This window comes from Crocuta crocuta, unplaced genomic scaffold (genome assembly GCF_008692635.1).
Source record: "Crocuta crocuta isolate KB4526 unplaced genomic scaffold, BGI_CrCroc_1.0 scaffold222, whole genome shotgun sequence".
Lineage (NCBI taxonomy): Eukaryota > Metazoa > Chordata > Mammalia > Carnivora > Hyaenidae > Crocuta > Crocuta crocuta.
The window spans coordinates 2,360,763-2,387,576 of NW_027528806.1; the positions used below are offsets into that span (position 1 = coordinate 2,360,763).

At 41.3% G+C, this 26,814-nt stretch overlaps 1 protein-coding gene across 1 annotated transcript in view; it reads right to left on the minus strand.

Annotated features, from left to right (window-relative positions):
* PDZD2 (PDZ domain containing 2) overlaps positions 1–26,814 on the minus strand; it is a 232,776-nt gene that overhangs the window by 204,576 nt on the left and 1,386 nt on the right. The gene's annotated exons all lie outside the window — the stretch shown is intronic.

Genomic DNA, 26,814 nt, shown 5'->3' on the forward strand with positions numbered 1-26,814 from the left:
AAGGTATCCAGATTATGTTCACAGACCTGACATCCTGGGAATGCCCAGACTTGAAATGATCTGGAATTACAGTGGCTCGGCTCAGTGTATGAAGGTGGCAGGGAGGTAGTTTAGCCAAATTTACATTAATAGCAGACTACTAAATCATTGAAAAACTACCACTAAAAACCATGGACCTATGAAGAAAATAGAGACAACTTGTCTGCGTAGCCTTTCTTGTATTTAATTTCACTGAAAAATGCCCCCACGTAAGCTTTAGAAAACTCACCTGTACTTTTGCATGACTGTTTTGTTATCTGTTTGAATTTTGGTGATTTTCAAAGTAGAAAAGTGGGATTAAAGATCAAAGTCTTCTAGACTCCGATTTCAGACACCTGAGACTGTGCTGTTGGGGTCACATGCTTATTATGCAAATCTTTCTGGATAGCATTTCCTGTTCCACAGGTTTCCAGAGTCTAAAATACACCCACAGTCCAGAAAGTCTGGAAATACAAAATATTATTTTTAGTATTTTATTTTTTACCAATTGAAGATGTCCTTGACAGAATTTTGTATATTTCATCTATGGTTCCAGAATTAACAGACACCATATGCATATATATTCTCCCTCACCCTCTGGTTTTTTTTTTTTTTTTTTTTTTTTAAGCTTTTCTTTCTATCTTCTTTAGTCTTGACTCATGACTCATTTTATTTTGAGCGACTGTATCAGTCAGGATTTGGTCAGAGAACCAGGATCAACACGTAACAGTGGATTTGTAATAGGGAATTTGGCCTCACACAATTGTGGGGACCAGTTCAACAGCGTACATACATGTTTACAAGGCTGTTGCCTCTCTGTCTGGGGTGAGTCCTGAAAGTGTCACTCCTCGGGGCAAGTGACCCAGAGGAAAATACTCAAGTAAAGTGGGGAAGAGTGAGGGCTCACAGAAACGTGTAAGGAAGAGCTGGAACCCAAGAGAAGGGACAGGGACCCATCTCCCCACCTCACCCTCCATGATCTATACAGGCATCAGGGGAGCTGGAAGAGGAAACCGGGGGCTGGAGGAGCCCCATGCCCTGGCCTGGCCTGGGGGTCAGGAAACTGAGGGAGGGAACCCAGAAGAGCAGGGACTCTAAAAAGGTGAATTATCAGACAATGGTGTCCAGTGCCTCATACCAACTTTATGATCGCGCGCGCGTGCGCGCACACACGCGCGCACATGCACACACACATTCCACATCTCATGCCCAAGGCCTCCCGTGGCCCACACTAACCCAGAACAGTGCAAGGAAGACTTCTGGGAAACACTGCAATAGCTTAGTTAAGTCAACGCAAAACAAGTCACTCACAGCCTCCATTTCGAACTCAGGCTCTCTAGGCATCAGCCCCAGAGCGAGGCCGTGAACATTTTATCTCCAAAATGGTATAAAGTAGGGATTGGCAAACCTTTTGTGTAAAGGGCCAGAGAGTAAGTATTTTAGGCTTTGTGGGCACATATGGTCTCTGTCTCATTCTCTTTATGATCTTTTAAAAATGTAAAATCCATCCTTAGCTGGCAGGCGCGAGTTTGCTATTCGCTGGGAAGAGGGCCACACAGCCTGAGAGTCTGGAGGCCAGGCTGCTTCTCTTGGCTCGGCAGTGAATCCCTGGGACCTAGAGTCACTTCACCTGAGGGGCTTGGACCTGCTCATCTGCAAGGTGAGTGTTGTGGGCTAGATCAGCATGAGGAATGCACATTAAAGATGTAATGAGTCCGAATTTTGAGGGGAGTGAACTGAAAGTTCAATATAGATTTTTATTGCAACATAGATTATCATTATTAAATATAGTTTCTTATTGGGAATTAACTCAAGTATGCATTTCTTCTTTCAAATATGAATTAATATATATGATTTTAATAACCTTGGGTAGACTAGATACCTTTTTCTAAATGGAATCTCAAGGGGTGATTGAAAAAGCCTTTGCCTCTTCCTCCACTTTGTCATTAGAGCATCATCTTGGTAGGAGAGGTTTCACGAGAAAGATTTAGATCGAATTGTGAAAATGTGCAAAAAACATGTTTATTTGTTTTTGCAAAAAATAATAAAATTACTACTTGTTTACGGAGAAAAGACTGAAACAGGCTTACACAAATGCCATCAGCACACTATTTTTTGTGAGGATACATTTCAATCTATTTCAAAACATAGAAGTCAGACTGGTAAATTGGGAACACTAATAGAGAACGCCTTTTGCAAACACAGCAAATTAAAAAGCGCACAACATATAATGCTTCCATTTATTTTTAGGTGGACAATTATGGAAATTGCAAATCTGGATCCACCAGGGTTTAAGACTACATTTTCAATGACTGATACTTCTGCCAGAAATAATGGGACTGACTCAGGACTAGCGATAGAGATGCACAAACCCAAGACTTCCATTTTAAGAAGGAATATTTATTTTATTCAACAAACATTTAAGGAACCTTTGTGATGTGTTAGATGCTATGCTAGTTGGAGATGCCCCCTCAACCCAAGACCTCAAAGCTCTGGTTTTTGCAATGCAGTTGATGAAGCATTAAACGTCAGCTTTAAAAATTGGTGAAGGAAAAGATGAGCTAGTGTCTGTAACTGTCCCCAGATGAACTCTTACCACTTGGTTAGTGAGGCAGGGTCCTTGGGCTAGCAGATAAACTTTAAAAATATTAAATAGAGCATGGGGGTACTGGGATGGCTCCGTCAGTTAAGCGTCCGATTTTAGCTCAGGCCATGATCTCATGGTTCGGGAGTTCGAGCCCTATATCAGGCTCTCTGCTGACAGCTCAGAGCCTATAGCCGATGTCAGATTCTGTGTCTCCCCGTCTCTCTGTCCCTTCCCCACTCACACTCTGTCTCTGTCTCTCTCTCATAAATAAACATTAAAAAATAATAATATTTTTAAAAGATTAAATTGAGCAGTACAGAGAAGAATGGTATAGAAGATATTTGAGGGATAATAACTTGCAATGGTCTTTCCTTGTAACAATTGGATCAATGACACACATCAGTGACCACCATTCTTTTGTATTATCTCTAGATCATGTACACTGGAAGGAGGCAAGCATACAAATGACATGAACTGTCTTGCCATAAATCATAACACCAAGTATTCTAATTCTTCGTCTCAAAAGCAACTGAGCACAGAGTCCACCTGACTGGTCTATAAAAGATATGAAATTCCAGCAGACATTTCTGAAAAGCAAATATTCCTGAAGACTTCCGGGTGTTTTTTTTTCCTTTTTGATGACTCCTTACTTAGGTCAACTAGTGACGGAATGAAATAAACCTCTTAAAGATATACTTCCTAGTCACAGAACTTTTTTTATTCTCTCTAGAATCTGAGGTCACCCACTACCTTTTAGACTTGAAATGCCAAAATTAAAAAATCACCAGACATGAGTACTCCAAAACATTCTGGGGAGCAGAAAGACGTACATGAAGATGTCACTACCAAGTCACAGCTTAGAGCCATTTCTCACCTTCTATCTCTGTTGCATAGTCCAAAAGCATTTTTGGAGGGTGTCTACACATTTACGGAACTTTGACACTTCGTCTTTAAGCTGAGGTCTTGTCATGAAAACAACTGTGCTAAATTCCAGGAACCCTTTTTAAGCAGAAGCTCTTCATTATTTTCTTTGACTAAAAAGGTATATTAGTTACAAATAAGTATATCCTATTCTGTATCTTCAAACCTGGCAATAAGTGGTTAGCTAGCAATTGGGGGCGGGAGCAGTTACTCTAACTGGGCACATTCCTCTCCAGACCTCAGGACCCCTAGAGAAAGAGGCAAGGGGTACAGGGAGACTTTTCCAGGTGTTTTCTCCTCTTGGCAAAAGAAACCACACACACACACACACACACACACACACACACACCAAACAATCAAACAAAAACCCAAACAAACCATAGCTTAATTTCTGGGACTTCCTGCCTCCAGAATTATGAGAAAATTAATTTCTCTTCTCTAAGCCATCCAGTCTGTGGTACTTGGAAGTCCTAGCAAATAAATACACTTTTTAAGGCCAAATAATATTCTACCACATGTATATACCATTTTTTATTTATTCATTCATTAATCAGTGGACATCTGGGTTGTTTCTATTTCCTGGCTATTGTAAATAACGCTGCTATAAACATTGGTGTACAAATAGCTGAGTCCTTGTCTTCAATTCTTTTGAGTAGGTACCTTAAAAGTAGAATTTCTGGGTCACAGGGAATTCTAATTTTGAAATTAAATTTATTTAGTTTAATTTTTTGAGGAAGCACTGTGCTGTTTTGCATCTTATATTTTATTCATCTCTCATGATAAAACGGTGTAGAGGAAATATAAAACAGGAAATATAAAACTATACATACAGTATATATAAAATACGTATATATGTTAGTTTGGATTCTGTAAAATTTGACCTCCATTCTCTTTCAAAGCAATCTTGTCTTCTATGATGAAAATTTTCTTATAAAGACAAAATTGGTGTTTAATCATTTTAGTAGTTATTTCAAGTCCTTTATCTTTGCCCAACATTTTCATTTAACTTACTGGTTTTATTTTTAATGTTTTTAATGTTTTATTTATTTCTGAGAGAGAGACAGCATGAGCAGGGGAGGGTCAGAGAGAGAGGGAGACACACAGAATCTGAAACAGGCTACAGGCTCCGATCTAGCTATCAGCACAGAGCCCGACATGGGGCTCAAACTCACAGATCGTGAGATCATGACCTAAGCTGAAGCCGAATGCTTAACTGACTGCGCCATCCAGGCGCTCCATTTAATTTACAGGTTTTCCCAACCTTTGGTTACTCCTTATGCCACTAAGGTCAACTACTTTGACCCCTCTTCACTTCCCAAGCAATTACTCTTAAATGTCCATATCACTGTGACAGACAACATCTTGTTTCAGTCTCCATGAGTACACCTCCTTTTCTACTGGGTAATGATCCATGATAATGAAAAACAATGAAATGGACTGGGTGCCCACACCTCAGAAGTTGCTCCTAGAAGGCCTTCATCGCCTTTACTTTCCCACTGAGAGAATTTCTCAAGAGGAGTAACTTCGGACTATACACATGGAGTCTGAGCTGTGCCACAATAGCTCTACAGTGGCTGGAGAAGCCTTGGTCAGGGAAAGCAAAGAAAGGATATGGAAGGACAGTACTTCTCCCAAAAGCCTCCAAGAAACTGCCCCTCAATCTGTACAAATCAGAACATTTGGACACTGTGCAAATGTCCCACGTAAACCCATCTAGCTTTATCCTAAAGAGATTCTAGCTTCTGCGTTTATGTGGGTGATCAAGTGCATCTGCGATTCTTGGAAAAAGGGATAGAGAAGAATTACAGCCAACACTCCAGGGCCTGGTTAGTGATGAGAGAATTGATGTGATGATAGAAGAATTTTGGAAGGCAGCAGGGACTTAACAGAGATACGCAGGTGCCCCAAGTAGGCTAATTATTACAAAAAATAAAAAGTTGAAAAATTTAGCGTTTATAGCAGTGCTTTCAACAATAGCCAAAAATTATGGAAAGAGCCTAAATGTCCATCAACTGATGAATGGATAAGGAAGATGTGGTTTATATATACAACGGAATACTACTTGGCAGTGAGAAAGAATGAAAGCCTGCCATTTGCAGGAACGTGGATGGAACTGGAGGGTATTATGCTAAGTGAAATAAATCAGTCAGAAAAAGATACCATATGTTTTCACTCATATGTGGATCTTGAGAAACTTAACAGAAGACCATAGGGGAGGGGAAGGGGAGGAGGAAAAAAGTTACAAACAGAGAGGGAGGGAGGCAAACCATAAGAGACTCTTGAATACAGAGAACAAACTGAGGGTTGATGGAGGGTGGGGGAGAGGGGAAAGTGGGTGATGGGCATTGAGGAGGGCACTTGTTGGGATGAGCACTGGGTATTGTATGGAAGTCAATTTGACAATAAATTATATTAAATAAAAAAATAAAAGATTAATTTAACAAGTAAAATAAAGAAAAATGCCACTAGATTAAATATATTAAGGGGGTGGTTTGGGGAGAAACTTGAACAATTAGAATAAAACAGATTGGGAGCACCTGGGTGGCTCAGTTAAGTTAAGCATCTGACTTTGGCTCAGGTCATGATCTCGTGGTTTGTGGGTTCGAGCCCCGCGTTGGGCTCTGTGCTGACAGCTAGCTCAGAGCCTGGAGGCTGTTTCAGATTCTATGTCTCCCTCTCTCTCTGCCCCTCCCCCACTCATGCATTTTCTCTCTCTGTTTCAAAAATAAATAAACTATAAAAAAAAGAATAAAACAAATTGTTGGAAAAAACCATGATGGTGTCAGACAGGTAAGTTACCTTGTGATGATTAATAGCACTTTACTTTGGTTAAGTAGGAGGTGGTTAATAACCGGCAAGGGGTATGAGGGAGGGCTCTGAGGTGCTCGTAAAGTTCTTTGCTTCATGTAGGTGATAGTTAATATAAAAACTCACTAGCTGAACACTTTTGATTTGTGCCTTTTCTTTATGTATGTTATATTTGAAAAAAAAAAGTTTATTGGAAGAAACACTTCTGGAATGATAGAATAAAACACCGCAAAATCTACTCTTCCATAAAAGCAATAAGAACACCAGGGAAAAAATTATCAAAAGCAGCAGCATTATTTGCACTAGTGAAATGTGGAAATGATCCAAATCCCAATCAACTGATGCATAGTTAAACAAAAGTGCTACAGCCATACTATGGAATACTATGTGGCAGAGTTTTCAGAACTCTGGAAATCAACCTGAAGGAGCCTAAGAAACACTTACTCAAGAAAAATGGATGACTCTCAGTAAGTATAGTGAGCTTTGTGGCATTTTAACTTACACTACCACCATCCCTTTCTCCTGAGCTCCACACGGCCTTGAAAATCAATAGCTCACCACAACTGTAGTAGCTGTGGAAACATGCAGCGTAGCTGTGGAGGATCAGGAAAAGTTTGAAGACCTATAAAAGTCCTATCCCCAGAAGACTGTCAGTATTTGACCTATCTGGCAACTCTATGAAAATTTCCATTTTTCAGAACAGCCTTACTCCTAGGTCGTTTGTTGAAAACATCAGTGAGAATCGTCTAACATCTGTAGCTGCCTACTTGCAAGTCATGTGCTTGCATCGAGAATATATAAACAACACTTGCCGCTCAATAACAAGTAAAGCCAACTGATAGAATTTTTAAATGGACAAAGGATTTAAATAGACATTTCCCCAAAGATACTAGTAGCCAAAAGTGCATGAAAAGGTGCTCAACATCATTAGTCATCAGGGATTGTAAATGGAAACCACAACGAAAGGCCACTTCGCACCCACTTGGATGGCTGTAATAGACAGATAATAACAAGTGTCGGGGAGAATGTAGCAGAATGAGAACCTTCATTGACTGCTGCTGGGAAAGTAAAATGATACAACCCTTTTGGAAAATTTGGAAGTTCCTCAAAAAGTTACACATAGAGTTTCCATATGACCATCACTTCTATTCTTAAGTGTACATCCAAGAGAACTGAAAATATATGTCCACACAAAACCTGTACACCAATGTTTGCAGCATTATTTGCAATAGTGAAAACATGGAAATGATCCAAATGCCCATCAACTGATGTATAGTTAAACAAATGTGCTATAGCCATACTATGGAATACTATGTGGCAATATAATAGAATGAAGCTCTGAAATATACTACAACATAGATGAACACTGAAAGGATTATGTTAAGTGAAAGAAGCCAATCACAAAGACTACATACCAGAACACCCAGAATAGGCAAATCTATAGAGATGGAGAGAATAGTGATTGCCAGAGGCTAGGAGATGGGGGAAATGAGGAATGACTGACTGATAATGGAAATGGGGCTCTTTTGGAATGATGAAGTGTTCTAAAAGTAGATATTGATGATACTCTGTGAATATATAAAACCACTTACTTGTATACTTTAAAAGGATGAATTTTATAGTATATGAATTATAGCTCAATAAAGCTATTCAAAAACAATAAAGTTTACTTTAAAATTCCCTCATATTATTAATCATATTACCCTACCCAAAGGGTAAGACAGTTTTTCAAGGCATGGATGCATGCCCTGTATAATCAGGGACACTGTGTGTCTTCGACACCAGTATTTCCCTAATAGAACCAGGGCTAAAACATAATATATGGCCAACAGGTATCTTTATATGAATAAAAAATTAGAGAGATTAAGAAGCTATGTAGAACCAGATTTCCTGAGACACCTGGGTGGCTCAGTCAGCTAAGTGTCCAACTTTGGCTCAGGTTATGATCTCGTGGTTCATGAGTTAGAGCCCTTCGTTGGTCGGGCTCTGTGCTGACAGCTTGGAGCCTGAAGCCTGCTTTGGATTCTGGGTCTCCCTCTCTCTCTGCCCTCCCCCACTCATGCTCTGTTTTCTCTCTCTCAAAAATAAACATTAAAAAACTTAAAAAAAAAAAAAAAAGAACCAGCTTTCCTGACTTCTGATTCTTTCATCTACAGTAGAGTGGGGTGGTATACAGTGATGAACAAGGAGTTTGAGGTGTCCTGATTAGAAGCTGCTTATATAATTATTACTATATACTCTTTATGGGAGAGTGGATATGCTACTGGGGATGGAGATGCTCTCTATTGGAAGAGACATGCTATTTGGGGAATGGCTAGTGACTGACAGAGCATCATAGCAAGAAGAACTCAGGCAGGTAAACCTGGGCTCAAATTCCAGGCTCTGTTCCTTAGCAGGTGTGCTTACCTAATCTTTCTCAGCCTAAATTTCTTCATCTATAAATGGAGATAATAATACTTACCTCTTGCCTCACAGAGTTGCTGTAAGAATTAAAAGAGAAGAGTAAATGTAATGCATATGGCTCATATGGATATTTGATAAATATTTTTATTGACATTGATAACATCTAATGAACAAATAAGTTTTTCAAATATGTTGTAAAAAAAGATAGTGGGGCGGGGAGAAAGAAAGAAAAGAAATGGAGATGGGCCAGTAGTTGTTTTCACACCTCTCAGGAGGCTCTGAAAAGGTCTGGAATGTCATGCCTACCCTTCCAACATGGCGGCACTGAGCAAGGTAGAAAAATGCAATAACCTCTCCCCTACCACAACTCCCACTTGCTACCAGCCATCAGCCTGGCTTCAAACCAGCATAATTATCTAGGGGGAATGGTGTTAAAAGGTAAGAGACAAGACATACCTATCTCCTGACACAGGTAAGTTATACCCATGTCAACCAAATATTTTCCCTGTTTAATAATGCTGCCATGTTTAATGCTTTCTTTTTTTAATTAAAAAGGAGTACCTGCCCATAAAAATGCAAACTATGTCCAAGTGCATAAAGTAGAGAAGGGCTGACTGAACCTGATCTGGTTCCCATCAAAAGCTGTAACTTCATTAAAAGAGAAAAAGATGCTTTCATTGTGCTTTTAATAACATCCTTGGAGAAACAAGTTACAATGCTACAGAGTAATCTACAATCCAAGAAAAGAATTGCGATTGTCTAAGATACAATTTACATAAAACAACCAGCACAGTGGCTAGCAAGTTGTAGGTACTCAGGAAACGGCAACTATTATTTTAAACACCCTTTTCTTAACTGCTCTCTCTGCAGTGTGCATTACTATGGAATAAACTTAATTGAATAGTGCCCTCCAGAGGCCACTGGGAATTCAACTGCATGGACTATTGGAAGTCTGGAAAAAGACCAAAGAGAAACACAATTTAATTTTCTTTTGTATTTACACAGAGTCAGCACTCCAGCATGGTGTCTTGGGACTTATTAGAACCTGACTGATTTGTCACCCACCTCAGCCTTTTGGCCAGGGCATATTTGCTCGCAAGGGATACAAACAAGGACACGGAAATCTGGAAACATAAGTCCAGTGAGGCGCCGTGGGAACTGGTGCTGGGAACCGCAAGCCCCCCCAAGCCCCCGGAAACTCCTGACCCATCCCTCTCTCTCTGGGGACACTGTCTCCCAGCCCTGTCCCTTTATGCATGTCCACTCTGCGTTCCTCTAAAGGGACAGCTTTTTCCTTCCTTCAGGCATGTGGCTCTGGCTTTCTCAGGACATGATTCCTGACCTGACCCTGCTTGACCTTTCGGCTCATCTAAGGAGCTAGGCAGCTTGGTCTCTCACTGGCTTGATTCCAAATTCCCAGGAGACAAAACTGATTACCGTAGTCAAGTTTAGTGGCTGGACTCAGTTTATCCATCCCTGCTGGATAGCCAGTGGGAGGAGGTAGGGATGTGTGTGTGTGTCTGTGTGTGTAGGGGAAGGGAAGTAGGGTCAGAGTAACACAGTGCAAAACATACAGAACTGTGGAAAACATTTCAAAGAGTCCGTTTTTCTAATAGCAATGAGCTTCTTTTTATAGAGTTTGCCACATACCTCACCCGCCACTAAGGGCTTTATAAGCACCCTCTCATTTAATCCTCACAGAAATCCTATATGGTTTGGTCCTGTTACCATCCCCCACCTTCAAAAGTAGCTGCTGGTAACAGTGCTTGCATGCTGTCCGGTAATTTGTCCCATGCATTTTATCCCCATTCTAAAGATAAATGAACTGAGGCTTGGAGACGTTGCACCAAGATTTATGCCAAGGTAGTATGATCCTAAAGCTGGGTGCGAACCACCAACCACACCCAGCCTCCCCGGGCAGCCCGGAGGGGCAAGGTAGGTAACACGGCTGATGCAGAAGCAGCACCAGAATTGGTCTCAGTCTTAGAGAGTTTATAATCTGATTGGGGGAAACAAGATTTCCATGTGATTAGTAAATGATGCGAAAGTGATTAAGTACTAAATCGTGTGTTGCCACTGTATTAGTTTTCTCCTGCTGTGTAACAAATTACTACAAATGTAGAGGCTTTGGAGCAACACACATTTGTTAGCTTCCGGTTCTGCAGGGCAGATGGACAGGAGAGCGTGGCGGGGCTCCCTGCTCAGTGCTTCATGAGATTGACATCAAGCATCAGCTGGGCTGTCAACAGGCTCATCCGAGGCTCAGGGACCTCTTCCAACCAAGCTCACTGGCTTTTGGCAGAGCTCAGTTTGCTGCCGTTGCAGGACTGAGGTCTATCGTCCTGCTAATGTCCACTAGAGACTGGTTTCAGCTCTGTAGAAGTTGCGCCTTTCTGTTGCCTGGTTCACAACATGGGTATTTGCTTTTCTCCAGGTCAGACGGAGCATGTCTCCCTGACTGCCCCTTCTGCCATCAGCCAGAGGAAATTTTCTTCTTCTAAAGGGCTCATGTGATTAGGCCAGATCTACCTGGACAATATCCCTTTCTTACAGTCAGCTGTGTCTTATGACATAACCTGATCATGGAAAGTAGAAGTCCTCACACTCACAGTCCTGGGGGTTATGAGGTTGTGGACAAGGTAGGAACATGTGGAATCCAGAACGGCATCTTAGAATCCTGCCTACTGTACCCATGGAAATGGATTGTGTGTGTGTAGGTCAGAGCTATTCCCAGACGTGGGGAGAGGGAAAGATTTCATGGAGGGGAACGTGCAGTGAGTGCTGAAGGACAGATGGGCCACACTGGAAAAGACAGAGTTTCCCCTTAGAAACTCAGCACCATGAGTCAAGATAATTTGGGAAAATTAATGGGTAAGAATTTCAAATATCAGAAGAAATTTTAGCACTGACAGAGGAGGTGACTAGCACTATTAGATGTTATAACATGATCAAAATACTGTGTCATGAGCATAAAAATAGACATATAGATCAGAACAAAAACAGAACACCCTAAAATAGAGATGTGGGTATGTATATGTGGGTATATCCAATAAATCAAGCTTTACAAATTAATTTAGCAAAATTGGGGGCACTTGGGTGGCTCAGTCAGTTGAGTGTCTGATTTTTGGTTTCAGCTCAGGTCATGATCTCACAGTTTTTGAGTTAGAGGCCCGCATCAGGCTCTGCATTGCGGTGCAGTTGTTTGGGATTCTCTCTCTCTCCTTCTCTCCCTGACCTCCTCAAAAATAAATAAACTTAAAAAAATGTTTGGATAATTACACAATTTAGAAAAAATTAGATAAAAGTTTTTACTATACATCAAAATCAATGCCACCTAAATTAAAATTTAAATTATAAAGATAAATTTAGAATATGATGATGAAGCTTTGTAAAAGAAAGGTTCTGCCTTTGGAAAAATGGCAATGTTCTAAGATTTGAAAAGATGTAAAAAGAAAAAAACCTCAGACTCATCCATAGATGCAGTTAAACTTCTATGCAGTCATGGCAATAATCTCTTACTAGGCTTAGGGGAATTTTTAAGAAATGTTTATTTTTTAGAGAGAGAGCATGAGTGGGGGTGGAGTTGAGGGGAAAAGGGGAAGAGACACAGGAAGAGAGAGAATCCCAAGCAGGCTCCACACTCTCAGTGCAAAGCCCAATATGGGGCTTGAACTCACAAAGAACCGTGAGATCATGACCTGAGCAGAAATTGAGAGTTGGATGCTTAACTGACTAAGCCATTCAGGCACCCAAAGACTCAAGGAAATTTTAACCACACAGGGTAAAAGGATTAAGATCTTTAACATCTAAATACATACTCCAGTGCTGAGAATTAGGACCCAACAGACAGTGGACAAAAGATGTGAATAGATCATTTAGGCAGCAGGTGAAAATACAATAGAAACAAACAAACCTAGGTAAAAATGGTTAAACTCCCTGATCAAATAAATGGAAATTAACATGATAAAAGTGAGCTATGTTTCTATTAAACATAATTATGAATTTAAATTACAATACCCAATCATGAAGTAGTCCTAGTATACTGACACTCATATATCTTTGGTGACACAGTGATTTGGCAAAATGTCCTTCAGCATAGTCCCTTCAATGCAGGAAATCTGCTTTAAGAGCATGATTCAAAAGGAAAAAAAGTCACGGTCACAAGCATTTTCAATACAGTGTTATGCATAGCATTTTTAATACAATACAATGTTATGAATAGTATATTGAAAAACTGAGAACAGAAAAAACATTCTTACCTAAATTATCATTGATGATTGTGCTTCTCAAGACTATTTAATAAGGTGGAACATGTTTAAATGTACTAAATGAGAAGGATAAAACAGACTTCTGTATGAAGTATGACTCAATATTTGAAAAGTATTCCTATGGTATTAGGAAAGCTGAGGGGGAAAATAGCACTTTTATATATTGTCAAGGGGTATACAAATTAGTATAACCTCTTGGGTGAAGCAATTTGCAAGATGACTAAAAAGTTTTAAATGTGATTTGTTTGAGGATTACACTTCTAGGAATTTATTTTTCACAATAATGTACATGTACCTTAATGTACAATACATAAAGACACATCAACATAAAATTTATTGCAGTATTATTGACACAAACAAAAGACTGTACAATGAAAAGACTAATCAATTGATGACCAATTAAATACATCATAGTAGAACCCTTTGGTGGAATATTATACAGCTGTTAAAAGGAATGAATGTGACATGTTCTGATTTGAAGCAGTCTCTAAGATTCTTAAGAACACAAAAAAGTTAAGGTGCAGAATGGAATGAACAGTGTGTCCCTATCTATATAAAAGTGAAATAGAGGGATGCCTGGGGGGTCAGTCGGTTGAGCATCTGACTCTTGATTTTGTCTCATGTCATGATCTCTCAGTTTGTGAGTTCGAGCCCTACATGAAGCTCTACACTGACAGTGTGGAGCCTGCCTAGGATTTTCTCTCACTCTCTCTGACCCTTCCCTGCTCTCTCTCTCTCTCTCAAAATAAATAAACTTTTTTTTTTTTTAAAGTGAAACAGAGAACTTACTTTGCTTATAGAATTCTAACAAAGATACCCCCAAGCTGATAAAAGACTGAGGCCCTGGGGTGCAGCTGGTGACAGTAACTAGAGAATGGGGTCCGAAGTGGGGAGATTTATCATCCACTGTCTTTCTCTTCTATTGGATGCTTCCCCACATGTACACATTCCTCTAAAGTGGAAATACTTAAGAAAGGTGGTCTGAAAAATATACTGCAGACAAACATGGGTAAGAGGGAAACAGACAAATCTGTTGAGTTGGTGTGGTGGGGCTATATTTGCATGGTCACAGATTAGATGTTAACACAGAAAAATCAAATTAACTGAGAATTGGTGCAGTAGAATTGCAAGTCATTCCTTTAAAATGCTATTTCAGTGTTTTAATATTACCACTGAAATAAATAAAGGTTAGTATAGGGGAGGGACTGGGTGCCAGAGGAATTAAGTAATAGCTTCAGAAATATGTTGCTCTGAAATGAATAAACAGAAGAGTCGTGGGCCAAAGAGAGCTCACCAATGGTCCATGGAGGAGGAAGCAGTGAGTAGAAGGAATGAGGGGAGAGGAGCTAGGGTGTCCTTGCTCGGTGGGGTGGCTGGTCAGGACACACCCTGGCGTGACTCAGGTTCGGACCCAGGAAGACAGTGAAGAGGAACTAGGAGAGCTTAGGAAAGGGACCCAGCCTGCAGAGCCTGGGGATACCAAGTGAGCTTTCTGGAGAGCCAAGTGGGGGGGGAACAGTGGACAAGGGGCTGATAAAAAACATCCAGAGCCCACAAGTCTCCAGTGAGACATTGCCTTAGCAGGACAGAGATAAACTCTGTCTCTGTAAGATGACTGCTCTAGAATGTTGACTTCTCACACCTCTCAGTAAACAAACCAACCAACCAAAAAACAAACAAACCATGAGCATGCACCCCCAAAAGATGTGTTTGTTTATTTAACGCACACATGTACTATTGTACCAGGACATCATATACATTATCAAAACATATATTAAAAAGCATTTTAAGGGGCTCTTGGGTGGCTCAGTCGGTTAAGCGTCCAACTTTGGCTCAGGTCATGATCTCACGGTTCGTGGGTTTGAGCCCCAAGTTGGGCTCTGTGCTGACAGCCAGCTCAGAGCCTGGAGCCTGTTTCAGATTCTGTGTCTCCCTCTCCCTCTGACCCTCCCCTGCTCATGTTCTCTCTCTCCCTCTCTCTCAGAAATAAAATAAAAAACATTTTAAAAATTATTTTAAAAGCTACATTTAACGGGAAGTACTAAATACTGAAATTTTTTTCACCTTTAGTAAAAGAAATTATATAAAGTGAATATTCTTTTTAGGGAAAGCTATATAGTTATATATACTTCAAGGTTTTCTAACACTTGACTTCACGCTCTGAGATATGATCACTGAAGTTCAGAGTGAATGGATGTTGGCTTTAAGGGATGCCATGGCTGGAGAGATCTCACCAGGATGGGTGATCTCACCATCCACCACTTGTACTAAGTTTGGGTTGACACTGTGTGTTAATTTTCAACTTTGTTGAACTCTCTTGGAAAGTCATTGAAAGGTGCTAACTTTAAAAATAGTTCTTAAACACCTAGGTTCTCCAAAATTCTTAGGTAGATTTAAAACATAGAAAATTTTGCTCTCAAGATTTCAAAGATGCTTATGAAATATTTTGTTGACAAGTAGAATTTTTTTTCAAAAATAAAAAGCCATATACGTGTGGAAATATTTCCAAAAGACCATTTTGAAAATGCTCTTTCCGAAGCATGAGTTTCTTTCAAATAGCAGTTACTCTCTTACTGTTGCAACATCATCTTTACATTGGCGAAACGGGTTATGAGTGTTTGGTTTGCACAAATAGCCTCCTAGCCTCCAGACAGCAGGTCACTGAAAGCCACTTGTCTTCATAGATAAGGTGGGCTAATTTGAAACACTTGTATTTTTGTAGAAGAGAAACAAACAGTCATCCTTCAGTGCCATTAGTCCAAATGCTGGGCCTCAAGACAAACATCAGACTTCCTTTTGGCAAAGCATTTTCATGATTATTCCCTATCTTATTACAGAGAAGAGTAAAAATTCAACTGCTTTTAAAGGTCTTATTTTTATAAAATCAACCATACTGATGACATTCCCTGGCATTTCTGGCACTTCTGTCTCTGGTCTTCACTTCTAACTTCTTTGCTACCTTAACTCTCCCAGGACCAATAACCGAATCGATTTCATGTTCTGGCCCTATTTTTGTAATCTTACTCTGAATCCTTTTTTATTCTAGTCAAAGCAGCTGTTACCTTACATAATTTTCCCATAAAGCATTATTTTAACTAACAAAGTCATTGACTTTTGAAAATATATCTTTTTTGGTACCTCCTTCCTTTAGTGACTCACAAATAAGTAGGTGTTCCATTTCATTACTGAAACAGAATCGAGCAAATACCCTTATTTGGAACATGTGAGAAACAGCAGTACTTTCCTCCAACTGCCTAGCAAACCTCCCACATTGCATACTGTTTCTTTAAAATTTTAGCAATGTTTCGGTGCATCTTCGAACAGAATTTGCTGACAAAACCAGGCATTTTGCATTGTAGCTATAATGTTTTCCATGGGTTATTTTAGCTATTTTTACCACATGAGGAAGAATGAGCATTTTCCTAATGATGTGACTTTTTGCCTTAAGCAATTAAGAAAAAAATTCCAAATAGGTTTTTAAATATTGAGTTTAGTAAAATTCCAGATAAGATTTAGTATTGCATCATTTTAAACATTGCTAAAACATTTAAAACTATTTGTATTTATGCTGTGGATGTTTAGATTTTAAATATCTTCCTAATTATGATGGCTTCAACCATCATTAAGTATTTTCTCAAGGCACAATCTATGCTTACGGTGAGGATATTCTTTAATGATAGGGGCTAAAAAACTTGTATTTCACGTAGTCTCTTGTAGCTTCAAATATTATGTTTCTGTCTGACCTCTTGTCAATCTGAATAGATTGCTCTGGTTTGACCATATATTGTGGCTGAGCAGACACCAGTAGTAAGAGATGGGCCAACCCAGCCATTTTTTAAAGGTTGGCTTACACTTGCATTAATTATATTATTTTTTATTTTTAATCCTCCCCCCCCAAAGGATTTTAGTTTACCTGTCCATTTGGTAAAGTTTAATTTAATTTAAATGAAATAATTTATCCCATAAACCTATTTCACTGAGTGAGCTTACATAAACTGCAGTTCCTTGAAACAAGTCAAAAGTGAATTAATCGGGGGCAGGGGTGAGGGTCTCTGTGAATCATCCTTTCTTCCCTCAGGACAAATCACATATCTACCACACAGGACATAGGGCCTGATACACAAGTTAAGTGAGGATGCCAGTGTCAACCATATTAAAATGTTAGTTAAGCTCAATTTCTTATTTTTTTAAGATAAAAAGTGTATCTTCGGATGCGAATAAGTTTTTCATTTATTTCATGGATCTTCCTGGGCTGGACAATGGAGCATCTAAAGCATGAACCATTTCTAGAGACTGTCGTTTAAGTCTTCTCTGCTTATTCTGCTGGGTCAGACAAGGACTTCACAGGAATGGACATCTGGACTAAATAAAGCCCTTGAGTCAGAAAGAAAACCTCAAGACTTGCCATGCAATTTGACAGAGACCTGTATTTAACAGAGGCTGGATTTTTAAGAAGGACGCCCACTCCTTCTTCTCCCCAGAACAGATGGGTCTCCCTCAGAGACATTTGTGAAAATATATCTGTGATCGCAAAAGTCAAAAGTTTCTTAGTAAATCTCTGCCCAGTGTAAATGGACTAACCTTCAAGGCCAGCCTAAGGACTGAACAAACACACATGCACTTCAGCTATGGAAACTGCCTAGCCCTCTGGCTCCCTTCCCCCCCTCCCCCCCCAAAAGGAAATGGGCTAAATTTAAGTCTAGGAGACGTTATAAATGATAGAATCATGCTTTCTCCGGTGAAGAAAGAGTTCTGAACAAGGTAAACATGGTGTGAGTCAGGAATTAGATCATTGCTGATATCCCTGCATTTGGTTTCTGTGGCTCTGAGATGCAAAGAACTTGGATACTCACATCTTTGCATGTTGCTTTGTAAAATTTCAACACAGATAAACCTGGTCATCCAAGAAGCCACTAGTAGTCACATCTCCACAATTGTTTTAAAAATAGTATAATAAACTCACCCCTCAAAATCTTTGGAGGAAGGTCACATTTCAAAGAAGAATCCCATGGGAAAAAATCTCTATCACTGTTAAAACCCACGTTTTATTATAAATTGTACCAGAGAGATACATATATGTACTTGGGTCCTGAAAATATCAGATTTTATTCCCTTCCAGGAGGAGGCAGCAATGCATAGGTAAACACCAAAAGACAGGAATTCAAGCCTTTTAACCTCTATGCTCGGCCAACAGGTTGATTATGAACAGCTGAGCCAGGCCATGCAGTTACCTGAATCTGTGTCACAAGACTGAGAGGGACCAGGGCCAAAACAGATGCCAAAGCTTGGAATTCAATGACCTTTTGGAAAAGAAAGCCTCAACAGTCATTTAAGGGCCTCGAGTGCTCAAAATGAGAGAATAAGAATGTTTATTACCTATTTAATACCTGGACATTAAAAAATGAGTAGAAGTCAAGAAATGGCTGAAAATGGCTTGGGAGTGCCCATGAAGAGGAGAAGGGCATGAGTCAGGCCAGTAACACTATAATCACACTAAAATGTTTTTGTCTTTTTTTTTTTCTTTATGGTTTACAATGACAACAATTCCCCAAAGTAACGGTAGAAGTTTCAAAGCCAGTGTCGTAAGGGGGAGATTTGGGTTTTCCATCCCCCAGGGCTGGAGTCAGTCACCCAGTGGTGCTTCTGATGGGGGTGCTGGAGGAGAAACGGGGCACTGGGATGACATCAAAGAGCATCTCTGGATGGTGCTCTGCAACCTGAACCCCTTTAAATCATGGAAAGTGCCTCCTTTTGTGTAATCTTTTCTGTCACAAGGACAAGTAGACCCTGAAAAGCTGTTCTTCAAGCGGCTCTGGACATTACTTGTGGGCTGTGATTGAGGATGTGCCAAAGTTGCCAGTTTTCTTAAAAAAAAAAAAAAAGCCACCCCATCGGCCAGTGTAGTGTTTGACACGGCCCTGCTATTCACTTTCCTTGAGGCTTTCTGATTTCAGGAGATTGAGTTAGACTGGGGAAAGCCAACTTCCTCTGCCATCCATCAGGAAGAGCCTAGCACAGTGGGTTACTACTCAGATCACGACTCATCTGCCTGTGGGTGGTGACCTGAGGGATAGGGCTGGAAGTGTTTAGCAGGGGACGCCATGGGGGGAACTGGGATGGGCACCTCCTGGGGACAGTATGAGGACACCAGGCGCCAAGTGGAGGGAGATGGTGATGGTATCGCTCGCTGCTCAGCAGTGGCTTAGATGCTGCCCTGCTAGAGAGCTCCAGAGGTCGAAAACACCATCCTGACAGCAGAGATGAGAAACCCACACAACCTAATGAATAAAGTTGACTGAAACTCCAAGCATTGTGCTCAACTTCAGCCACAAGATGGCAGACAATAGCGGAACATTCTCCACAGCCTGGCCCAAAAAGTGCTCTGAAGACCTGAGGGAACACAAGGTCCCACTGTCCAGTCCAATGGCTGGCCATCAACACATTTGTGAAGCTGCTAGGAGTTAAACTCTTGTTGAGAAGGAAGGTTCTAGATGTAATTACCATCCATTTAGAAAATGGGTATAGAGATATATAGAAAAACTTGATTTTCAATTTGTTTCTACTGTCAACAGTAAGTTGTAAAAAAAAAATTGAATTTCATTAGTTACTGTTTGTAGTGTTGAAGAAAAGTTCTAGAATTTGAGTCAGAGGTGTTGAATTCTAGTTCTTGCTCTTACGAAGGTCCTTGACTCAGGGAAACCATGCACTAGAGCCTCAGTTTCCTCCTTGGTTGGGTGTGGGTGAACTCTGGGATTCCTTCCAGAAACTAGTCATGGAATGAAATAGCATGTGGGGATAGTAGGCTGGGAATGAAGTGGGCACAAACATAAGGTCCTGCAATGCTTCATTTCCATGGCATCCTTGGGGAATGGGCTGTTCCACATGACGAGTTTTCCAGATAATTAAATTTTAAATGCTGAAACTTGTTTTCCTTTTAACCTTCTGTAATGGAAATCTCTCTAAAGTGTATTACACGCTTCTCGGGCTTCTTAAACAGCAAGCTGAATATAATTTAACCTTGCCTGAATGTCTCTAGGTCATCATGATGCCACCTCTTACTATATATACAGTCCTGAATAGAGCACCGGTGCCTTTGGGCATATTCAGGGAGGCAGGACGCTTATGCTAAATGGCCCCAGAGACTATATTATAAAGGTATAATTGGCAATTCTTCCTTTCTGTATCTCCTACACCACTACCTGCAGTCGTTTCTCCAAGTTACACCTTCTAGCAGCATTTGACACTCTGTTTAAAATCTGCTATAACCTAGAGAGAACTCAAGGTTGCTATGGGTAACCAGAGTCTCAGCTTGTAACAACCCTAAATTTAATTTTACACACAATTTAAAGGCAGGGGGTACTGTGCTGAAGGTTACTTATGGTCAGGGCTGATATTCAGCTAGTCCACCCAGTCTGTAATGTAACGTTGCTATATGCTAGTTGGCCGACTGCCCTGAGCCCTTGGGCCCTCCTGCCAGTTCAGTACCCTGGCCTGTCTCCTGGGATCACACAGGCTTCTCACATGCCAGTAACTCCAAGGTGCAGTCTGGTTCTATGAGCTCCAGGACCCTGTTGTTGAATGCGGCGGTGTCCTTTCCAGTGGGGTGGTACCCATGCCGTACCAGTTGCTCAGTATTTGATATCATCCTGGTTTCTGGGCTGAAGGTTATTCTTTATCCTGCTGCGTGCACTGCTAGAGTTTGGGGCTCTCCTCTGTCCCTCCAACTCACAGGCTTTTTCTCAGTTGCATGCTGTGCTCTGGGTTCAGGCTGCCTGAGGATGACCAGGATGGGCATTAAAAGTTAGCTTTGACTGAACACCTACCACGTGCCAAATGTCTATTTAGTAGAGTAACTAAATCATCTTATCTAATCCACTAAATGACCCTACTGGGGAAATAGCATCAACGTTCTGTGGCTGAGACAACTCGCCCTAAGTCACACAGCCAATAAGCAGGCCTGGAAGCCAGATCCTTCTCTCTGGGGCCCATGTTCCTTGCACTATGCTCCTCTCATGTTTATTAACGTACAAAAAAGTCCAGTCATGGTTCACATCCTGAAAAAATACATTTTAAGTGAAACATGGGCCCTTTTACTTTTCAGAAAAGGCTATTTGTTTTGTTGTGTGGGTTATGTTTTAATTAGTTCCATATTTTTGTTACCGATTTGGAACAATCTGTCCCCAGGGAACAGATCTGGTTTACTTATAGAAAGCTAGCTGAGGGAGGGAGGGACTGGGGTTACAAAGTATTCCTTGTAGAAAATAATCTAAAAAACCTTCTCATTTCTCTCTCCACGAAACAAAATAGAACATTCTGGAAAATCCCACCTTCTCTGGAGTAGGTATGATAGAGCTTGCAAACAAAAACTATCCTTTGTGTGTTACCAGTTATGCCTGCAAGAGGGGCTGGTACCACACAAAAGAATAAGGGGCTCCCAGAGCTAGAGGGAAGGGGGGCTTGGGGGAGATGGTGGTAGGTGGGGGGTTAAGTGGGGAGGCAGCATGGAGCAAAGTGGAGACCTGAGGAATATCACCCAGTAAGAAAGCAAAATTGGTTTTGTAATTTTGGACCAGTCATAGGTTTACCTTTGGAACTGGTTCTGGGGTGCAGAAGGGTGTTAAAGCCACAGCTATGAATTCTTTGCTTTTTACTTAGGGATGGAGTTTACAGATTGACCCTAAGCTAATTTTTTAAATAAGCAAACCATGACCTCATCTTCCACATTTTGCACCTGCTCCTCCCACACTTAACACACCCACAATTTTCAGTGTCTTCTTCCAAACACATCCACCACGCTCTGTAGTCTGTCTTACAGTTCTGGAGTCTAAGAGTCAGAGAGTCAGAGCTGTGCTCCCTCTGAGGTACTAAAGGAGGATCTGTTCCAGGCCTCTTTCCTGGCTTCTGATAGTTCCTTGGCTTGTGGCAGCATAACTACAGTCTTTACTTGGTGTTCTCTCTGTGTGCATGTCTGTGTCCAAATTTGCTGTAGGACACCAGTCGTTTAGGATTAGGGGCCCACTCTACTCCAGTATGACCTCATTTTAACTAATTATATCTGCAATGGCACCACTTCCAAATTAGGCCACATTCTGAGGTACTGGGGGCTTAAGACTTCAAAATACGAATTTGGCAGTGGTGGGGGGTGGGCGGAGGTGGTGGCTGGAAGACACACTTCAAACCATAACATCATCTAAGGTAGTTTTGAATTCAAAATCAAATTCAAGGGAAGGAGCAGAATGGATTGCCCAAAAGAGTGCCTCATATTAAAATTCCAAGCAATAGTTATGGACAACCAACGTATCATAGCGGCAGGGTGAGTGTGATGGTCATATGTGGACACCTGAAATCTTATGCTTATGAATAAGAGGGATATACAGTTGAGGGAGCTGTTTGCAGAGTTACACTGGGGTCTCCACAAAACCCTAATTTGTATTCACCATTTTATAGCACAAAACCTACATAGGTATGTGGAAAATTTTAGTGTTGAAGGAAACTGTCAGCCAGTTACAGAGTGAAAAGGAAGATCTCAAGAACATTCAAAACACGTTAAGTTCCTTGATACTTAATCTCAAAGTGCTTCTAGTCCTAAAGTTCTGGCTAGATATGTGTAGCAAAAAGGATTTTACATTAAAATTGGGTTTCCTTGGGGCGCCTGGGTGGCTCAGTTGGTTAAGCATCCGACTTTGGCTCAGGTCATGATCTCACAGTCTGTGGGTTCCAGCCCCACATCAGGCTCTGCACTGATAGCTCAGAGCCTGGATCCAGCTTCAGATTCTGTGTCTCCCTCTCTCTGCCCCTCCCCCACTCACTCTCTGTCTCTGTCTCTCAAAATAAAAAAGACATAAAAAATTTTTTTTAATTAAAAAACAAAAAATAAAATTGGGTTTCCTTCTATAAGATAGAGTGGGGGGCTTCTGTTTTCCTTATCAGTTTGGGCAGGTGGAAGCCTTATGGTATTCTAGATATTTTCTTTCTTGGTATCTATCATTACACTGAGGAGGTATTCTGTGAAGCTGAAAACCATCCGTGAAATTAAGCACCAGACCACATGGCAAAAACCAACATATAACTCTGGGGCAGATCTGAAGTAGTATAGCATAGGACTTAGGAGCACAGACTGTGGTGACAGATAGACCCAAGTTCAAATCCGGTTCTGCCTCTTATTTAGGTGACCTTGGGCAAGTTACATGGCCTCTGTGATCAAGGTTTCTCACCTGCAGCTGTCCTTTATAGAGCTGTGGTAGGTATTAAAAAAGAGAGTAGATGGTAAAATGTCCATGATGGCAGCAACTGCTCAATCAATGAAACTTCTTATAATTACGCCCAAGAATTAGGGAGTGAACCTTGGAAAATCAAGCTAGTCTCCTTTTGTGTTGTTAACTTCTTGGTTGTTATGAGCACTGGGAGCCCAGGACTCTAGGAGTCCTCCTTCATTACTTGATTCACTTTCGCACTTCTCTTGAAGACCCACCAGAGGATCCTGGCCTTTTCTCTCCATCTCTTCTACATTTCAGTGGCTTCTGGGTAGGTCTTTCCTCTCCTGGCCCTTCATTGTCCAGAATACACACATGACTACACCATCAGAGAAAGGAATTTCAGAGTCGTGACTGTGTACTAGTGAAAAAGTTATGTTTAGAAGATTTACTTCCTCAGCTGTGGAAAAATTTCCAGAAGCCCAGTACACTGACTACTGTTTCCTTATTTTCTGTATTCTTGATGCTCTGGCATTTGGGGCCTTGATCCCAGAGAGACTGACCCTTCCAAGGTTAGCCAATTCCTAGAAATAGCAAACAACTCCCCCGAGAGTGTGCCTTTGATATACAAAGCAACCAATCCAGAGTTTCACACCCCAACTACCTCCTTTGTTAAACTCTCATACATCAAGACAGTATTGCCTGGAAGTCACCCGGGGCCAGGTCCTGGAAAACTAGAGACCATCCTTTGGCTCAGAGCCTGTTGAAATTATTCAAGCTACCAAATCCTAAGATTGCTCAGAGTAGCTACCATGCTTCATCCAAACCTTCCGCTGAAAATCCCAATAAAGTTTCAGGCCATATTCTCCCCTCTTCTCCCTCTGCCTCCTGAGTAACACTGGTGTTTCTCTACGCAGCCCCGCATGGTGTGCTGATCCCCCTGTTTCTAGAGATCTGTGAGTGCCAACTTCTTCCTTTATGACAGTCATTTCCCTGTCTGCATGTCTTATCATACTTGATTAGAACTTATCCCAGGTACACTTGAGAACACCCAGGCAGAACAATTAGCAATCCCACAGACCTGTTCCTCAACCTTTTCTCCTTTCTCCATCCTCCAAGCTCCTCAGCCTTAGCTGTTTCAGTCCAGATGCCAAGTGACCACATCCATCCGAATAATCTCCTGACCACACAGAAGTGGAATGGTGCCCTGGAACAGAAACCATTCCCAACTGGGAGTCAGTCATAAGAGAGAGATTGAGTCTCAGCTGTGCCAATTATCACCATGACATCACGGGAACACTGCTTCACCTCTGCAGGCTTCTAGAATAATAAAACCAGCTCAGGTGGATCAAATGAAATGTTTCAGAGATTCACTCCTAATAAGTTAGCATAGGCAGCTGCAGCTAGCCTCCCCCCAACCCTCACCCCACCATCCCTACACACTTACCTAAGGTCTCAAAGCTAGTTGGTAGAAGACCTATGGAGAGAACCCAGAATCCCAGACTCAGTTCACTGCCTCCTCCATCATAACATACTTGCCCCTCCTTGAGACCTCTATTAAGGAGTCTAGTTTCGTGTCCCACTTTCTGTCATGACCCTGGTCCCATCACCTTTCTATTCTTCTGTATCTTCTGTCTTTGAAAAAAAAAATGGGTATCGTCCTTATCAACACCCTAGAGGAGAAAGCAGGAAACAACCGCCTTGACCTCCACCACAGCAACTTCTTACTTGACANTAAGGAATAAATTAAAAACACCAAAGAATCCTCCTTTGGTAGCTGGAGAGCATTTTCATTTCAGGGTCAGATATACTTTCAGAGCCTGGGACAGTAAACTTGGCCTCTTAAAAACTCCACAGCCTTAAGCAGACAATGGGAAGAGCTTCCTGAACATATATAAGAAAATTTATCCAGTATGGAATAAACTTCTCCAAATCCTAAAAGACTCTAGCAACCTCTTGGATAAGAAATTCCCAGTCTTGGGGCGCCTGGGTGGCTTAGTTGGTTAAGCATCCGACTTTCGCTTAGGTCATGATCTCGCGGTTTGTGGGTTCGAGCCCCACGTCGGGCTCTGTGCTGACTGCCAGCTCGGAGCCTGGAGCCTGTTTCAGAGTCTGTGTCTCCCTCTCTCTCCGACCCTCCCCTGCTCACGCTGTCTCTCTCTCTCCTAGAAATAAATTTACAAAAAAAAGAAAAAAGAAATTCCTAGTCTTTCTAAACACACTCCATGTAGAACAGAGATTATGATGCTAATATTTTACTGAGCACTATGTATTAGACATAGTACTAAGTCTATGCATTATTGCATCATTTAGTCATTGGATCAATGATCAATAGTGTTCTCATTTCCCTGTCACAGGGAATCCAAGGCTAAGAGGGATGATTTTTCAAGGTCAACCAGTTTGTAACTGTGGGAGCCTGAGGAGGTAGCACTGGTTGGAAGGATGCAGTTGTTCACTATTATGCTCTCCTGCTGGATGTTCCCTTCTGGCTCTTCCTTCTGCCTCTGTATCCAAATCAGCTTCCCTCACAGAAGGCAGCTGCAAAGGGTGGGGGCTCTTAGGGACAGCTCTGGGACGACTGTCTCAAGCTCCATGTTGATCCCTACTTCTAGCCCTACGGACCCAGCCACCAGGGACCGGAGTCACATTCTCAACACCAACAAATACCATGGTGGTCAGTTCTTTTTCTTTTCTAAGAACAATTTTTAAAATTTTAAGTAGAATCATTTCTCTTCAACATTCCTCCTTGAAAATGAAGCTTCTCCCAATAAGTGCTAGTTCAGGACCCAGCCATGAGCCAAGAACACCTCTTCAGTCAGATAGGCAACCCAAAGAAAATACTGGTGAAAGTCTACTGAGTAAGTACTCATTTAAGCCAGCCAGCCCTGTGCTATGCCCTTTCCATGTTCTAGATCATTTTAAAGTTGGGCCACACTATATGTGCCCAGTGACTCCTTGTTGCCCCTCCATGTCTACTCCACCATTCTCTACCCTGACCTCTGCCCCAGACTGACACATATGGACAATCAGTGGGCTCCCTTGCCACCAGCTTCTGCCTGGTTTCTGCCAATGGAAAGTTCTGGTAGGAGACTGAAGGGAAGTAGAAAATTAAACTTAAAGTACTTCTGCTCTGGCTTCTTCCCTTTAGGGTCTCCTTGGGTTAAAGGTCTCTCTCACTGAAAGGTTACCATGATTCTCAAAGTGACCCTTTCACCATGATTCTTTTCTCTTGGGACATAGGAGCCCTGAAGTCTTCACAAAAGTTATGCATCTCAGAATATCTTCAAACGTCTATTTTCTTTTCTCTTCCATATGTACTCATTACTAAAACTTTGGTTTGCAATAAAGGGCTAACACAACAAGTTTGGTTTATTCAACCCATGTACATTCCAAGGAAAAGACTGATTCTTACTAACCCCTAGGAGGTAACTTCTGAGACCTTTGGAATATTCTGGTTGATGACAGTGTCTTTGTATACCTTGGATCTTGGGCCATGCTAATAATGTAATTTATGGCACGGGCATTGGGCCATGTGGCATTAGTTTGAACTCTGGAAGGACTGGACACTGAGTAACTAAGGTTAGCTACACAGGCACTCCATGCCAAGTGACCCCCC